The sequence below is a fragment of the Triticum aestivum genome, chromosome 4A (genome assembly GCF_018294505.1).
Source record: "Triticum aestivum cultivar Chinese Spring chromosome 4A, IWGSC CS RefSeq v2.1, whole genome shotgun sequence".
NCBI classification, from domain to species: Eukaryota; Viridiplantae; Streptophyta; class Magnoliopsida; order Poales; family Poaceae; genus Triticum; species Triticum aestivum.
Window position 1 is genome coordinate 750,808,884 of NC_057803.1, and position 18,296 is coordinate 750,827,179.

At 42.6% G+C, this 18,296-nt stretch overlaps 1 pseudogene; it reads right to left on the reverse strand.

Moving 5' to 3' along the window:
- The window catches only part of LOC123084603 (disease resistance protein RGA5-like), a 28,123-nt pseudogene extending 20,341 nt beyond the window's left edge, over positions 1 to 7,782 (reverse strand).
- Between the last annotated feature and the right edge of the window lie 10,514 nt (positions 7,783 to 18,296).

The window sequence follows — 18,296 nt, forward strand, 5'->3', positions numbered from 1 at the left end:
CCAGCGTCACTCGGAACAGCTAGTCCGCCGGGACCCTTTCCAAAGATTACGTGCAAATCATTGACCATAGCAAGTACGTGATCACCGGTATGCATGGCGGGCTTCTTCCGGTGATCTGCCTCGCCTTTGAAATGCTTGCCTTTCTTTCGACATTGACGGTTGGTCGGAAGAAATCGACGATGGCCTAGGTACACATTCTTCCTGCAGCTTGCCAGGTATATACTATCGGTGTCAAGTAAACAGTGCGTGCTTGCGTGGTATCCCTTGTTTGTCTGTCCTGAAAGGTTACTGAGAGCGGGCCAATCGTTGATGGTCACGAACAGTAACGCCTTTAGGTTAAATTCCTCCTGTTTGTGCTCATCCCACGTACGTACACCATTTCCATTCCACAGCTGTAAAAGTTCTTCAACTAATGGCCTTAGGTACACATCAGTGTCATTGCCGGGTTGCTTAGGGCCTTGGATGAGAACTGGCATCATAATGAACTTCCGCTTCATGCACATCCAAGGAAGAAGGTTATACATACATAGAGTCACGGGCCAGGTGCTGTGATTGCTGCTCTGCTCCCCGAAAGGATTAATGCCATCCGCGCTTAAAGCAAACCATACGTTCCTTGGCTCACTTGCAAACTCATCCCAGTACTTTCTCTCGATTTTTCTCCACTGCGACCCGTCAGCGGGTGCTCTCAACTTCGCGTCTTTCTTACGGCCCTCACTGTGCCATCGCATCAACTTGGCATGCTCTCCGTTTCTGAACAGACGTTTCAACCGTGGTATTATAGGAGCATACCACATCACCTTCGTAGGAACCCTCTTCCTGGGGGGCTCGCCATCAACATCACCAAGGTCATCTCGTCTGATCTTATACCGTAATGCACCGCATACCGGGCATGCGTTCAGATCCTTGTACGCACCGCGGTATAGTATGCAGTCATTAGGGCATGCATGTATCTTCTGCACCTCCAATCCTAGAGGGCATACGACCTTCTTTGCTGCGTATGTACTGTTGGGCAATTCGTTATCCTTTGGAAGCTTCTTCTTCAATATTTTAAGTAGCTTCTCAAATCCTTTGTCTGGCACAGCATTCTCTGCCTTCCACTGCAGCAATTCCAGTACGGTACCGAGCTTTGTGTTGCCATCTTCGCAATTGGGGTACAACCCTTTTTTGTGGTCCTCTAGCATGCGATCGAACTTCAGCTTCTCCTTTTAACTTTCGCATTGCGTCCTTGCATCAACAATGACCCGGCGGAGATCATCATCATCGGGAACATCGTCTGGTTCCTCTTGATCTTCAACAGCTTCGCCCGTTGCAGCATCATCGTGCACATCGTCTGGTTCCTCTTGATCTTCAGGAGCATCACCGTATTCAGGGGGCACATAGTTGTCATCGTACTCTTCTTCTTCGCCCTCTTCCATCATAACCCCTATTTCTCCGTGCCTCGTTCAAACATTATAGTGTGGCATGAAACCCTTGTAAAGCAGGTGGGTGTGGAGGATTTTCCGGTCAGAGTAAGACTTCGTATTCCCACATACAGGGCATGGACAACACATAAAACCATTCTTCTTGTTTGCCTCAGCCACTTCGAAAAAATCATGCACGCCCTTAATGTACTCGGAGGTGTGTCTTGAACCGTACATCCATTGCCGGTTCATCTGCGTGCATTATATAGTGAAGTGACCAAATTAATAGAAGTTCATCATCACATTAAAACCAAAGTACATACATAGTTCTCATCTAACAACATAAAGCTCTGCAGAGCATCTAAATTAATTAAACCATACACTGAAACTATGTAAAACATTTCAATGCGAAAACAAATGCGATCATAATCGCAACCAATGTAACAACTGATCCAACGGCATAATGATACCAAGCCTCGGTATGAATGGCATATTTTCTAATCTTTCTAATCTTCAAGCGCATTGCATCCATCTTGATCTTGTGATCATCGACGACATCCGCAACATGAAACTCCAATATCATCTTCTCCTCCTCAATTTTTCTAATTTTTTCCTTCAAGAAATTGTTTTCTTCTTCAACTAAATTTAACCTCTCGACAATAGGGTCGGTTGGAATTTCCGGTTCAACAACCTCCTAGATAAATAAAATCTATGTCACGTTGGTCGGCATAATTGTCATAAACAATAAATGAACCAATAGTTATGAAAAGATAATATATACCACATCCGAATCATAGACATGACGAGGGCCGACGGGGGCGGATACCAAAACCATCGCACTATATAAGATGCAATAATAAAAGTAAGAAAATAATACAAGTATCTATCTAAACATACAAGTAAGAATATTTTTCCTTTCAGAAAGAAGATAAGAACAAGAGGCTCACCACGGTGGTGCCGACAATGAGATCGGCACGGGTGATCGACGACGGTGAAGACGGGGACGGGGCGTGACGGACCGCTAAACCTAGACAAATATTGAGGAAAGTGGAGCTTGGCAGTCGAGCTTGGAGAGGAGAAACCTTAAGTAGTGTGGCTCGGGCATTCCATCGAACACCTTGTGTGCATAGGAGGTGAGCTAGAGCACCACCAAACCCTCTCCCCCTCGGCCAGAAAAAACAGAGCAGTGTGCTCTGCTCTTGCGCGAGGGGGTATATATAGGCACCACCATTGGTCTCGGTTGGTCGCATGAACCGGGACTAAAGGTTTGCCTTTGGTCCCAGTTCATGCCACCAACCGGGACCAATGGTGGTGGGCCAGGAGCGAGGCCCATTGGTCCCGGTTCGTCCCACCAACCGGGACCAAAAGGTCCAGACGAACCGGGACCAATGGCCCACATGGCCCGGCCGGCCCCCGGGGCTCACGAACCGGGTCCAATGCCCCCATTGGTCCCGGTTCTGGATTGAACCGGGACTAATGGGCTGGACCGGCCTGGACCATTGCCCCCTTTTCTACTAGTATCTTTTATTGCTAGATCTTCGGGTCCTTGGGATGATGTGATCCATGATTTTGTTTCTCATTTACTTGTAAATAACATGAATATCATATGAGAAATAAAGTATTATTTGCTGTCAAAAAAAGTCCATGCATGGCTGAACCAACTAACTAATTGGCCAACTAATTCCTAGGAGCTAGGTTAAGACTGGAACAAAAGTCCTCAAACAATCTAGTATGTAAACCCTGAGTCGTGATGTTTGCAAGTTGCTGACTGGTCGGGATGTGCATGGTGCACAAACCAAGAGTGACCTTCTCTCGAACGAAGTTGATGCCCAGTTTGTTGTGTTTTGTGCGGCGGTCAGGCACGTGGTTTTGGGGGAGGTAGACAGCCGAGAAGTTGTCACAAAAGACCATTTTTGCTTAGTCGATGCCGGCGTGCAGCTCGAGGAGAAGTTGGTGGATTAAGTAGAAATCGGCAACGGCGTTGGCCACAACATGATATTTCTGCTTCTGCACTCAAACACAACATGGTGGGCTGCCATTTTGAGGACCAAGACATCAATGAGGCACTGAGGAATATGCAATAGCCCTTGGTGGAGCACCATGTGTCCTGAAAGCCTGCCAAGTCAGCATCGTCTACATGTGGGTCTCAGTTGAACCTGCCTGAGGTAAAACATGCTAAAAACCATCATCTGCACATAGTGTGGTTTCCTGCATCTAGGTTGTCTACATCAAGGAAGCAATATTTACCAGTGTTTGGTTGTCTGCATTGCACTGGGTAGAAAAACTACATGTTGTTTGGTTGCGAGTGACATAAGGTGCGATCAACACTTCTCACAAGTGGTGAACTTACCACACATGATTTAAACAACATTTCAGTCCTAGATAGAAAACTAATGACAATTCATCCTAGCTACTAACAAATAGCAGTACAAAATTAACAGTCAACTGGCTCAATAGGGGAAAGTTAATCGATGCCGAACTAGGTGGAAGTCCATTATCGTCCTCTTATTGCTCTGTTGTTGTTGTTGTTGTTGTTGTTGTTGTTGTTGTTGTTGTTGTTGTTGTTGTTGTTGTTGTTTCTTCTTCTTCTACCATTGTTGTAGCTTCTTCTCTTCTGCTTCTGCTACTGTTGCTTCTTTTTCTCTTCTGCTACTACTTACTCTTCCGTTGTTGCTTCCTCTTCTTCAGATCCTTGTCTAACCTTTGTTTTCCCACGTTGCCCGAGCCCACTCCATTCTTTTGTTCTTCAATGCAAGGTCAATACCGTGCCACTATTTCCCAATATGTCCCGAGCCACATTTGACCATGGGTGGGACCAAGCATACTGACCTCGGGTTCCTGATCTTGCTCCTCCATGATAGTGTCGGCGGCCTTCAAGTTTTGCATCAAGGTGTTTGGATTGATGGTCCTCCGGTCAAGGGTGCGTTGCTGGCCAATATTGCTGACATGATGCAGGTACTGTCACACTTTCACCTAACCAAATTGCTATAGAGTAATAATATATTTATATATTCACTCATATGGAAAATATATTTTTATTTTTTTATTAAACTATAATATATTTTTATTGTTAGTGCACAGCTATATTCTTACAGGTGTATTTAAGTTAATATATAAATTATATATTTTATGGGCACCAGTTTTTTTTGTCAAACCTGGATGTTGCTCTTTCAGATAGTAGAGCTATAATATATAAAACTGGATAGTGGTTTTACCCTGCAGTGATAAGTTTCAAAAATATATATAAGAATGAATACAATATATTTTCCGATCATTCATTGCCTGAAGTTCTAGTCTTTAATTTAAAACTATATTAAAATGGTGCATAAGCTCTAAATTAAATGTGAATATGGAAAATTTAATAAAGAAAAGACATTACCGGATGATATGGACCAATCACATACATATTAGTGTTCTAATAGTTGATGTCAATTTTTTTTAAATGATCTTTATTTGTTATTTAAGATATAAGGATGGTTTTGACACAATTTCCAAACTTAAGAACAATTCAACTATCATAAATATAATTGTATTTTTGATAAGTTTGTAATATTTTGTTTGACATAAAATATCATGTTTAATAAATAAAACTATACTTAACTAAAATATATGTTGTCACTCACCATAATACCATATACCATCGTTGATCTCTATGATTTCTTATTTGTTCATGTCACAATTGTGCAGATTATTACAAATGGGAAGTTCAAGAGCGTGGAGCATTGAGTTTTGCTCAGACCAACTGTAGAGGCACATATCAGTTGCATGCTTTCTAAGCATTGATGATCTTGATAGGCCATATGGGCCGGTAAAGGAGCTTTTATCAAAAGACAATAAGCCCATTTATGACCAAGTAATATTCCGTGAACGCATGAAGAAGTATAAACTATAAATTAAACCAGTGGTCTTGAACTCTATATATCCCATCCTCTTAGAATAATGTTGTGATTAGTGACAATAATAATGCAGAATAGTGAAACCATAGAAAATTCTAGATATGGATATATTTATTATTATAGGTGACCATGTGTATGTTAGATTTTTAGTGGTATTGTGCAATGTATCTCCTATTTCATAATCGATCTAGTATATGGTTTGCTGAATAATTATTGGGATTTTCAATGTGTCCATTTATTGTAGGTTTTTTTTGATAAAGATCATTTCATTCAATTTATATATCGAGGTGATAAAACCGTATTGAAAGAATGCCACTTATAAGAGGCCTTGGTTCGAGAAGATGCAGGCCGACATGGTCAAGTTCGATGACGAGGATCTATGGCGGAGAGCGCCATCTTTTTCTTGGCCAGCAAGTTTGCCGGCATGACCATGGCTGAGATGGCGTGGTTGAACTCCATCCTTTTTCTGTGTGCTGGCATGTGTGCCGGCCGCTAGCAAGTGCGGCAGCATGAACTCTGTGATGTTTTTTCGGAGGCTGGCATGTATTCTGGCCGCTGACATGGCGTCGGCATGAACTCTAGACGATGGCTCATGGCCGCTGGCATGATCTATGTAGGCTTGCAAGTTGGGATGCAAAAAGGAGATGCATTTAAATAACTATATGATGAAGGATCAATGGATTCGGGATAGCAAGAGGGGTGCCGGAAACGGTATGCATGTTTGATCTTGACAGGTTTTATTTTGGCAACATGTAAAAACAGAAAAGCAAACCGGTATCACTGCTAGAAAACAAAACCAAACTACATAGAGTACAATTTTGGACTAGGACCATTGATCGTTTGTTACAGGGAGAAGAGAATACAACCTCTGGGAATACGAGGCTCTGCCTCTACATGCATATATTAGTGTCACATACATACAATTTGGTAGCGATGATGATGATATATATTGTGTCTGCGCGGCGGGGCACACAAAACCATATATTCCAGGTCAGTCAATGCCGTCTTCTATTTGAGACCAGAGAGGGCGATGATAATGTATGGGGAGAGTTCAACCATGAGAAGCACTAGGACCGGCACTGCAAAGTTCCACCCTGCCCTCTTAGTACGAAACCTCCTCACCAGGACCCTTTTGTCGAGGTAAAAAATGGTCACCGCATTGAGGCCCCAAACGGCTTCCAACGCCAGGAGTGCGAAAGCCGTAAAACAGCAACAAAGGAGGGCTTTAGTGCGCTCCACCGGAGCCAGCACCGCGTACATCCCAAACGCAAAGGCGGCCCCAAGGCACCTAGCGGAACAAGCCAGGAAAATTTCGGAGAGGACCAAGTAGACTATGCGTTCCTGTAGTCTTGCGCCCAACCCTGCGACCATGAGAAGGACGATGGATCCACTGGAGAAGATGAATGCCAGTGTGTTGGCCATGACGAACGCGTCGAAGGCGTACTTCCCAGCCAGCAACGGCGTGCCGTCTGCTCGGTAGCCACCTGGCACTGCAAAGGCTGCAGCGAACGTAACCGTCGTGATGAGCACGGAGGCGATACCAATGATCTGCGTGCGGTCGAGGATGCTCTGTGATGTGTCCTTTTCGTTGTTGTGGATTGTTCTCGGTAAGATATTCATCCGTGGGGAATCAGTCCAACGGGCGGCAGTGACCAACATCCCGTTTATCCTAGACCGTGTGTTCTGCAATGAAAGAAAAGAAAATACATGACTAGTTCTACCTGTACCACAATACTTGTAGCTGGGGAAGTAAGTATTGTGGTACAGAGGGAGTATTAGCTAGCTAAGTCCGCGGAAGAGAGAGAGAGAGAGAGAGTGTGTGTGTGTGTGTGTAACTGAAAAACTGATAGGAGTATAAATAGTATAGATAGCTTACCCGATAGCTGCGGTTTGTCTCTTTTTGTCTGTACCTGGATGCAAGCTCCCATGGGGTTTCTCCCTTCTTGTTGGTTAGATTTAGCTTAACCTCTGGTGTTGACAGCAGAGCATGGACTATATATACATCCCCGACCTCAACAGCGAGGTGCAGCGCAGTGTTTCCTTGTTGGTCCTGCATGTTCATGACTGAGGATGCAAACATCGTCTTGCGCAGCTCTTGGCAAGCGCACTTGACCACATCGCACCTTTCATCCTGGACGGCAACATGGAGGAAAGTCCTGCCCTGGCTATCGCGTAGCTGGGCGCAGTAAGGGCCGCACCTATTCTTTTGTAGCAAGGCCAGAACAGTACCAGGTTGGCCGCTTGACGCAGCCAGATGTATGGGAAACGACCCATTCTTGTCTGGCAGATACGCTGGAGATGGGTCGGCCTCCAGTAGCAACTCGGTCACCCTTGTCTCCCCAAATAATGCTGCGTAGTGAAGTGGCGTCCGTCCGGTGGGTCGGTCTGCTTGTTTGGTAAGATCTTTGTTCCTTTTCAATAGCTTTTTTATTGCCTCTGCACGCATGCATGCAATGGTTAGCTATCATTATTACTTCAAACCAGTGGCGACGCTACACACAACTTAATTTCTTTGTGATGTCAAGTGACAATTTTTCTGGTTTCTCCTCATTGTACCATCTCTACATCATATATCTCATATACTACCACCTGGGGGTAGTTACCCCACATGTCTCATATACTACCATGTGGTAGTATATATTCTACTTTATCATTTTAAGTATGTTCATATACTATATATAAGATACTCCAAAGTGAGTTATCTGAAAAAAATTGCAAATTTGTTTTTATTATATTTGTGAAATACGTACATATTTGTACGTAAAAAAGAGCATACTCAAAATACGATACATACTAACAAAAAAATAGTATATATACTACCTAAACATACAACATACTACGCGTACATACTCTCCGATTTGATAGATACTACATACAACATACAAAACTCAAGTGGTGGTAACTACCACTGGTGGTAGATAAAATTTGTCCCCTGGTTAGGGATTGTCTATTCGTCACCCTGGTTGAGGAATAGTTATTCTTCACCCCCTCTATTTTACCACCAATGCACTGTAGTTTTACATTTCGTAAGTTTTGTCTTATTTCTGACGTAAAAAGAGATAGCAAGAAAATATACAATCACCGTAAAAAATATTTTATGTTATGTGAAATTACAAACGTAAAAACATAGTGTAAAATATGGGGATTGTCTATTCGTCACCCTGGGTGAGGAATAGTTATTCTTCACCCTCTCTATTTTACCACCAATGCACTGTAGTTTTACGTTTCGTAAGTTTTGTCTTATTTCTGACGTAAAAAGAGATAGTAAGAAAATATGCAATCGCCGTTAAAAATATTTTATGTTATGTGAAATTACAAACGTAAAAACATAGTGTAAAATATACATGAACTCCACTTTTCTTGTCTAATGACCAATATTTTTTTTCTTATACCAAAATTTACGCAGTGAATCAATAGGAATGTAATTATTTGAATTTCAAATGTAATTTAATTATAGAGTGATCGTAAAATTACCTCGGGTGAAGAATAACTTATTCTACACCTTGGGTGATGAATAGCATCAATAGGGATTGTTTATTCGTCACCCTGGGTGAGGAATAGTTGTTCTTCACCCCCTCTATTTTACCACCAATGCACTATAGTTTTACGTTTCGTAAGTTTTGTCTTATTTCTGACGTAAAAAGAGATAGTAAGAAAATATACAATCGCCATAAAAAATATTTTATGTTATGTGAAATTACAAACGTAAAAACATAGTGTAAAATATACATGAACTTCAAATTTTCTTGTCTTATGACCAATATTTTTTTTCTTATACCAAAATTTACGTAGTGAATCAATAGGAATGTAATTATTTGAATTTCAAATGTAATTTAATTATGAAATGATCGTAAAATTACCTCAGGTGAAGAATAACTTATTCTGCACCTGGGTGATGAATAGCATCACTATATATATGCATGTTTATCTTGACCTAGTATATCAAGATGGTAATTTCTAAAATATACATGGAAAACTGGTAGAATATTAATCAATAAAGGAATTGCCGTATTCCTATTTAATAATTTGATCAAATGATTAACTATTTGAATATATCCTACGAGCAACAAGGGTTTTCGTCATCTAAATTAAAAAAGGTGATACCTCATAAGTTCTACTTTTGAAGAACAAAAACTGAGGCCGCCGAGTAATAGAGAGTATGTTGTACAAGCAAGACAAGTAATGCTAGCTGTGTTTATCAAGTGATTTGAGATAATCATCTTGGAAAACACTAATTAATGCATACAAATTAAATTCCTCGACGACCATAGCCTTAAAGCACATGTTAAGATACTTCAAGGATTGTGTGGGTCAATCAGGAGTCAACTCATATGTGAAAACAAAAACAAACAAAAAAACATGGACAAAAAGGAGAGAACAGCTAGTAGGGAGAAAGTTCTTACAAATTTCGGGGGAGGCATTTTGGTTCCCGGGAGCATTTGCTATCTTGTGCCAATGCACGGGTTTTCAACAAGTCACACTAAAATGAAGAAAGACTACATCTTGTGACATGTGTGAAGTGAGGCAAATTAAGTGCTATGACAACATCAGAAACTTCAGACGTAAACACCTAAAGAAACATGGGAGAGAAGGTTATATATATGTACATATATAGAGTACTCACCCTCGCCCCATTTCCACTGTATGGCTGCGTGTTAGGCGTTTTGGCAGTCCGGTCCAGAGTAAGACAGCTTGTCGTCTTTCTCGAAGAGCAGCTTTGCAATGTCCATGTGACCCAGCAAGAGGGCCAAGTACAGTGGTGAGGCGCGGTCGGTCAGCGGAACACGAGCTAGCTGTGAGTCCGCCGACACTAGCTCGCCGATCATGTCCTTGTCTTCCACGCGGACGGCTTTGTGCAGCACCGTCTCTCCCTCCCCATTTTGCATTCTTAGGATCGCCTTCACACTCTCATCATCACCGGTGCCGTCCCTGGCCCTTGCCAGAGCCAAGAGATGAGAGACCATCCTAGCATTCTTGAGCCGGGCGGCACAGTGCAGGGGGGTGTCGCCCTCCCCATTAGGGGCGCTGAGGAGGTGATTGGCCTTGCCAACGATCACCATTGCACACTCCAAGAATTCATCTCCATCTCCACCAGACGCTACTACATGCAGGATGGAGTCCCCTGCACCGGTGACCGCTTCTGAGGGGGGCGTTGCAGCTGGCTTGTCGACGTCGTCGGTGATGGTATCCTCGACGACGTCGAGGACAACTTGCCGCGCTGCATCTTCTTCTTCCCTTTGAAGAAGAAGAAGGCGCTTTATTTCATAGGAGTCGCCATGCGCCGCAGCAATGAGCAGCTCGGGATGATGCAGCTGGAACCCCTCATTCGGCTTGCTGGGAAGGCTGGGAGTTTGCTCTATGTTCACTATACCCATTACGTGAGCTACACGTACGACAGTATGGAGGAGTAGGGAATGGTATAGATGGAGTAGGATGGTGGTCGCTGAGAAGAAATATATATATAGCAGAGATGCATGGCCTTAATCTTGCACCGCAGGTTTAAGAGCAGATATTTACAAGACTTGACACATCTGCTTTGGATGCCAATCTATCGACGAATCTGCACAAGATTGCGGCCACGTTCTATTAAAGCAAAAGGTACATCGTAGGACAGGAACCTTCTTGCGGGCTTGAGGATCACAACCAAGTCTTTTTATATTGGGTGTGTCTAGCTCTCCACATCTAGATAATAAATAAGTAAGTCTTATCTAGCTGCTATACCATTTTATTTGGAGTGAAGATTCTTGTGAAATCTGCCTGAACATCGACACAAACCGTCGACTCCCTCTGTTGCTATTATTTCGTCATTCAACACTAATCCTATTTTATCCCACCAAGTTCCCGGTACTCATAGAACGAAGGAAGGTTTTTATTTTTCTTTTGATCTTCCCATCCAGGTGCTCCTTGGGACAACTCCACATGTCTTTTATTGCTTTTCCCTCGCAAAGTTTCTCACCTCGAACAAACCAAAAATCAACTAAGTGATCGTTCTATGGTTGCTGCTCCTTGTTTCCAACCTTCTCGCTGGTAACCGTTGCTCCAAACTGTGGGCTATGTCAAATAGCGGGCTATATATTCTAAATAGCGGTGGTCCTCCAAAACAGCTATAAACGGCTATTTCATAACTTCATCGGAATAGCAGCGAGTACTCCCTCCGTTCCATAATGTAGTGCCTATAGTTTTTCTGAAAAGTCAAACCTCACAAACTTTAATCAAGTTTGTGGAGAAAAATATTTACATCTAGAGTGCGAAACATATATCACTAGATTCATCATAAGATGTAGTTACACATTATATATTTTTGCTATTGTAGATATAAATATTTTTCTCTACAAACTTGGTCAAAGTTTGTAAAGTTTAACTTCTCAAAAAATCTATAGGCACTACATTATGGAACGGAGGGAGTACCATTTAGCGACACCCTGCTCAAAGCGCTATAGCGAATCTATAGCCGTCTATTTAAATCTTTGTTGGGAACCGAAGAAAAACCAAGCAAAGATTTATTCATTTGTATTCCATGTTGCAGCTTGTCTGGCATGATCCCTGACGCCCTCTAGCTTTTCTCTCTCCATCCTTCAACCCTGGGACCAAGCAAAACCCAAAGCAAAAGGATTCTTCTATTGCTTTCCACTTGCCAACCTTCTCGCTATGTACCAAAGCAAATAAACCAAGCAAAGATTTATTCTTTAGTTCTTCCGTGTTGCAGCTTCTTTGGCATGATTCCCTGACGCCTTCTAGTTTTTCTCCCTCCATCCTTCAAGCCCTGGGACCAAGAAAAACACCCAGAAAAAGAATTGAAACAAAAAAAAACAAAGGCTCTTGTCTTCATCGGTTGTAGCTTCCATAGCATAACTCTCGATCAGCAGCCTGCAATTCTCCGCACTCGAAATATCGTTTGTAATTTTTCTTCTAGATGAGACAAAGACCATTTACCTTGCTTTAGTATTTTGTTTTAAAGATTGCTTGCTGAAATCAAAGTTATAAAGCTACGACCTTAGACGATAGTAGCTCCAGGTTTCTTGGAGAGAACAAAAGGTCGATCCCTTAGACGATACATGTGCCAGGATTTCTGTCTTTCATAACAGTCTTCAAGGTGACAAAATTTCTGTCCAGCTAGATACCTTAGACGATAGATGCTTTAGTTATCTTTACGTCTAGCAGAGGTTCAAGTGAAGACTCCTGGTCTTACCATACTCGTACCTTTTTATAAAGAAAAGGAAAAGAGAGAAAATATACCAAAGATGAAGAGCAAGCCATATCGAAATGGCATGCATGATTGCACCCACCCTCTGTCTGCAATGTATATGGCGATTGGCATCTGCGCACTCAGACCTCCAAAAAAGTTCCCAGATTGATCATACAGAAATTGAGTCTGGTCTGGTCGCTCACGTCGCTCTCAGGTAACTCTGAATATTCGTTTTATTCGGTCTGGTAAATAGGGTTTTTGGTACATACAATATCAATACTTTGGTAAATAATACGGCATGAAATTAAAATATGGTTCGGTTTCCATATATACCATAATATTTTCGTATGGTTTCAATACATACCAAACTATAGAAACGGAGACACGGGAAGAGGCCGAACGCATAAAGGTCTATATAGAGAAGTCCATGCGCGATGAACGCGGTGATTTGCTAGTAGCAGCGACTTGGTTTCTTCCGCATATCCGAGATGTTGATTCAGCAGAGCTTATGGCAATTGGAAATGGAATATACTTGTTGGCAAATTTGGGGTGCAACAATGTGGAGATTGAATTTGATTGCTCGTTTGCGGCGGAGATATCCAGCAAATGGACTCTTATCTACCACCCGACGTTGCATTGGTCTCTGAATGCAAGCAGTTGGCAATAGACTTTGCTAAAATATTACATAAACACTGTTTTCGAGAAGCTAATCAGCTAGCAGATGAGCTAGCTAAGCATTCTTTTATTGCTAGATCTTCGGGTCCTTGGGATGATGTGATCCATGACTTTGTTCATTTACTTGTAAATAACATGAATATCATATGAGAAATAAAGTATTATTTGCTTTCAAAAAAAGTCCATGCATGGCTGAACCAACTAACTAATTCACCAACTAATTCCTAGGAGCTAGGCAAAGACTGGAACGAAAATCCTCAAACAATCTAGTATGTAACCCTGAGTCGTGATGTTTGCAAGTTGCTGATTGGTCGGGATGTGCATGGTGCACAAACCAAGATTGACCTTCTCTCGAACGAAGTCGATGCCCAGTTTTTTGTGTTTTGTGCATGCACGGGGTTTTGGGGGAGGTAGACAGCCGAGATGTTGTCACAGAAGACCATTGTTGCTTAGTCGATGTCGGCGTGCAGCTCGTGGAGAAGTTGGTGGATTAAGTAGCAATCGGCAACGACGTTGGCCACAACATGATATTTCTGCTTCCGCACTCAAACACGACATGGTGCGCTGCCATTTTGAGGACCAAGACATCAATGAGGCACTGAGGAAGATGCAATAGCCCTTGGTGGAGCGTCGTGTGTCTGGAAAGCCTGCCAAGTCAGCATCGTCTATATGTGGGTCTCAGTTGAACGTGCCTGAGGTAAAACATGCCAAAAACCATCATTTGCACATAGTTTGGTTTCCTGCATCTAGGTTGTCTACATCAAGGAAGCAATATTTACCCAGTGTTTGGTTGTCTGTATTGCACTGGGTAGAAAAACTACATGTTGTTTGGTTGTGTCGGGGATATACCCCGCGGTATGACCCGGCTGGGACTTGGTATTTCACTAGTAAACCGCCCGAGGACTGACGACTCACTGATGACCCTGCCTAGCCGGAGGCCCATTGGTGAGCCGGCAGACAGTGGTAAGCCGACAGACAGTTGTAAGGCGGCAGACAGTTATAACCCGACAAATAGTGATAAGCCGGCAGATAGTGGTAAGCCGGCAGACAGTGGTAAGCCGGCAGATAGTGGTAAGCCGACAGAAAGTGGTAAGTCGGCAGATAGTTATAACCCGGCAGGCAGAGTCGCCTAGGGTTAATAAGCTCTAGACGTTCAGAATCCCAAGATGTTAAGAAGCCCATGGAGAGAATCTCGTGATGAGAAGTCAGAATAGTTTAAATCTTAATCCAACTAAGACTGTAGCGACCAGACCTCAAAGAGTCTGATCTCTGTGCTTTAGAGTCATCCCTGGATCAGTAATGCTGGCACACATAGTACTTGAAGGATTTATAATAGAGTAGCAATAACACACTTATTACACCGAATGTCTCAAACGAGAACTTATTACAATAAATATGGCTTAAGGCCATCTAATAACGATAACAACGGAAGGCTTGGAAGATAAGCGAGTCCATCAACTCCAACGTCATCACTGAGTATAGAACCACGACCTAAGGCACCTTACTCGTCGTCTGTAAAATCTGCAACATGAATGTTGCAGCCCGAAAACGGGTCAGCACATGGAATATGCTCGCAATGTAAGACATAGAGAGTAATGAACAGAAATAGGCTATACTACATGCATATATGGCTGGTGGAAAGCTCTATGGTTACAGTTTTGTGTAAAGCCAATTTTTCCCTACTGCAAAGGAATAAATATTATTTAACTATCATGGTGGTTGTTAAACATTGAGAGTGTAGACACCCTCTCAATCCCAATTAAGCATCATCATTAAAACCCAACAAAATTAATTAAAGTGACATGATGAGATTCACATGATAATCAAAGTACTAGATACTCAAGATGTCCATAACCGGGGACACGGCTAACCATGATTAGTTTATACACTCTGCAGAGGTTTGCTCACTTTTCCCAACCAGACTCGATCTCCTCCGTTGGGATTCTCGCAATACATGGTGTTTGAGAAACGGACGACCGAGACATAGTCTTTCAGAAGCGCTAGCACCTTACGATCGGGTAGACAGTTACACCTACTTTCCCTTACATCTGCTAGTCTACCACTGTAAGAGTTCGCACTACTTAATCAACTATGCTAGAACCCATAGTAACTTGTGACTGCACACGGAAGTTTCTAGCATGAATAATCTCATGATCCCTTTGAGCCTGGGTGGCGGTCCATAAAAAAACAACAGGCAATGGCTGGAATACCCAGGTGCCTCAATCCACCCAGATGTGTGTTAAAGTTGCCACCTTAAGTTGAACCATTAAATAAAAATCTCACATCTGTCATGGATACACTCACCCAATCCACGTCTACTAGCGTAGCATGGCATAAGCAAATGTAGAAGTAACTCCCAAGGGTTTGATAATAAAACAGGTAATAGGTACTATCTCATCTACTTCCCAAAACCCACATATTAATCAGATCATAATCATGCAATTGTTTGAGGATTGATCTAATTCAATAAAACTGGGTAGTAAAGAGGTATGATCAAAGTGTTACTTGCCTTGCTAATGATCCGTGAAACCGAGAGATTCGAAGTAGCAAGCGGCGCACTCCGGGTACTCTGTCGCAAACAAACAGGCATACAATAAGCACTCATCAAATGCAAGGGTCAAACTCAAATAACGGATCTAACTAGAAAGTTCAACTTAAGAACTCTAAATAAAATTTTACAGAAGCAAAAACTTGTTTGAGTTGGTTAAACGGAAAGAGGGTTTCGATACGAAACTCTAGGCGCTTGAATCACCTGATTCCGATAAACGAGCGAAAAGTTATACTAAAACGAAAATCGGATCAGAAATCGCGATCGAAAATAATCGCGGAAAATCCGAGAAAAAGAAAAACGGACGAACAGGCTAACAAACGAAGGTTCGCTGTCTGTGGCTAAACGACAAAAACCGTTCGTTAAAACGAACGTACGGACGAACGTCTGCTAAATAACTAAACCGGAAAAAAAACTAAACCGATCTATTAAAATAAATAAACCGCGGCTTAAAAAAACCGGGCGGTTTTTCTTAGAAAACCGCCGGCGGCGGGGTGGCTACCTCCGGCGAGGTCCGGCGTCGGGCTCCGGCGGGGCGGGGCGGTCGGCGGCGGCGGGTGGTGGCGGCGACGGGCGGCGGGGCGGCGGCTAGGGTTTTGGCCTGGGGTGGGTTGTTGGCCTTTAAAGGCCGCCCGGGCGCAGTGTCCAGGTCGGACACGGCCCGGTAAGGCGGTAACTTTTTTTTTGAAATATTACGCGCAAAAAAATAAATAAAAGAAATACTAAACGGACTCCAAAAATCCCAAAATAAAATTTCCCAGACTTCTAAAATCAAGCCGGACAAGATGAACAATTATTTGGGGCCTAAATGCAATTTTGAAGAAACGCGAATTTTTCCTAAATTCAAATAAAATAGCAATAAAATCCAAAATAAAATCTTATTTGATTTTATTATTAAATCCTTAATATTTCTTTATTTTGGGGAAGTCATTTCATACCCTCTCTCATACTTTTATAATAGAAATAATTGAAGATAAAATAATTAAAATCAAATGATCCTATTTTCAAATTTTGAGAAGACTCAAATATGAAAATAACGAAATCCCCAACTCTCTCCGTGGGTCCTTGAGTTACGTAGAATTTCTGGATCAGGCCAAAAACAAGAAAATATGGTATGCAATGATGATCTAGTGTATAACATTCCAAATTGAAAATTTGGGATGTTACAAACCTACCCCCCTTAAGATGAATCTCGCCCTCAAGATTCGGGTTGGCTAGAAAATAGGTGAGGGTGGTCCTTCAGCAGATCTTCCTCTCGCTCCCAGGTGGCTTCATCCACGGTGTGGTGGCTCCACTGAACTTTGCAAAACTTGATAACCTTGCTGCGGGTGACTCGGCTGGCATATTCGAGAATCTTGACTGGTTTCTCCTCATAGGTCAAATCACTATCTAACTGAATTGCTTCCAGCGGCACAGTATCTCTTAGAGGTATATCAGCCATCTCTGCGTGGCACTTCTTCAACTGGGAAACGTGGAACACATCGTGAACTCCTGACAATCCTTCGGGCAATTCCAATTTGTAAGCAACTTCTACCATGCGTTCCAAAACTTTATATGGTCCCACAAAGCATGGTGCTAACTTTTCCTTAACTCCAAAGCGCTTAACTCCTCGAAGTGGAGATACACGAAGATAAACTCTATATCTGACTTCGTAAACTGTCTCCTTGCGCTTAGAATCTGCATAGCTCTTTTGCCTGGACTGGGCTACCTTGAGCCTATCGCGAATCAACTTCACCTTCTGTTCAGACTCCTTAATCAAATCTGGTCCAAACAACTGGCGGTCTCCAACTTCATCCCACAACAACGGTGTCCTGCACCTCCTTCCATACAGAGCTTCGAAAGGGGCCATCTTCAAACTGGATTGATAACTGTTGTTGTAAGAGAACTCCGCATATGGAAAATTGTCGTCCCAACTAGATCCATAATCTAGCACACAAGCTCTCAACATATCCTCCAAAATCTTATTGACTCTCTCGGCCTCTCCATCTGTCTGCGGATGAAAGGCTGTACTGAACTCTAGTCTGGTACCCAAAGTTTCGTGCAACTGATTCCAGAACTTTTAGGTAAAATGGGTTCCTCTATCTGATACAATGCTCCTCAGAACTCCATGCAGACATACGATCCTGGTCATGTATATCTTTGCTAACTTAGCACTGGTGTAAGTGGTCTTCACTGGGATGAAATGAGCTACTTTCGTCAAACGATCAACTACAACCCATATCAAGTCATAGCCTGAACGAGTCCTGGGCAATCCCGTGATAAAATCCATGCCTAGCTTATGCCACTTCCATTCAGGTATCGGCAATGGTTGTAGCAATCCTGCTGGCTTCTGATGCTCTTCCTTCACTCTCTGACATACATCACATACTGCTACATACTCCACAATATCCTTCTTCATTCCGGTCCACCAGAAAGTGTCTTTCGAATCCAAATACATCTTGGTATTCCCTGGGTGAATTGAGTACGGCGAATCATGGGCCTCTTGCAAAATCAACTTCCTGATCTCCGGATCATTAGGCACATAAACGCGGTCCTCAAACCATAAGGTATTGTGCTCATCCTCACGAAATCCTTTAGCTTTTCCTTTGCTC